The sequence below is a fragment of the Manis javanica genome, chromosome 2 (genome assembly GCF_040802235.1).
Source record: "Manis javanica isolate MJ-LG chromosome 2, MJ_LKY, whole genome shotgun sequence".
NCBI classification, from domain to species: Eukaryota; Metazoa; Chordata; class Mammalia; order Pholidota; family Manidae; genus Manis; species Manis javanica.
This window is the reverse complement of record NC_133157.1, coordinates 185,460,829-185,461,943: the sequence shown is the minus strand read 5'-3', so window position 1 is coordinate 185,461,943 and position 1,115 is coordinate 185,460,829.

Here is a 1,115-nt window from a genome sequence, read left to right as displayed (position 1 = left end):
GCTTTGGGGTCATTCTTTCAAAGGAGAAAAGATCTCTTGTGCATTTGGGACAACATAATAATGCATCTTCACTCACAGCTTGCTTTTTCTATTGATTTCTCTTGACCCCAAGGCCAAGGACATGAAATCAGCTAAGGAAAACTAAGCTACACTGAAGAGATGGGTCTCATTTTAAAAGTTATTTAAAACTATGAAGCTTATATTTGCCTATTCATGTGTATCAGTCATCTGCTTATACTAGCTAAATTCTGAGATAAATTGTGATAATTTCATTAACATTAGCTGTTAATTTGTTTCTACACAGTGCCCAATAGATGAAGGAAGATTCCAACAAGATATTTTGCCTTGGGCTTTGAATAAGTTTTTTGTAAGTCTTTAAAGTCATTTAATTAATTTAATTGTCCCAAATTCAGGCTTCATGTCTGTTTTTGTCAATATAATGTGATAGTTCCAGGGGGAAAAAATTTTTTTGAGAATTTAATGTATTTTTTTTTTTTGAGAATCTAACGTATTTAGTATGTCGTTTTGGAAGTTAATATATGTATATACATACATGGACATACAGAGAGATAAATATGTCTCCTTTAATGTTGACCTTTGAGAGTGAAGCATCAGTGTGACCAGTAAAAAGGATGGACTTTGCTGTGACTTTGGCCTGTGGTCCTTTACATTGGTGTAAAGGTCTTGGGAGTGGCGGAGGGAATAAAAGGACTGAAAGACTGTAAAGTGGTTTAATTCTAGGAGCTCAGTTTTCTTTTTTCTGTCTTCCCCACAAGATAGTCATCAGTCCTTCCATGGCCCAAAGGATGTATTTTAAAGCTAGGTAAGGCCAGTTTGGAATTGACGGTTTTATTTGTGGTTAGACCTCAGTTTGAGAATGCAATCTTGATAAAATAATTTGTGAACTCAATAGATGTTTAAAACGATCTTGCATAGACTCTGGATACAGATCCAGGAATTCTGGAGACTCCAGCAGTGGCAGCATCTAAATGGTTTTATATCCTCTATACTAGAAGGAAAATAGCATTTGGTTTACATGCAAGTACATTTTGTGAGAGCCTACAATGTGTTAGGAACTTTCTAAGTTGTGCAGTGTGCTCATAGTCTTTAAGTAT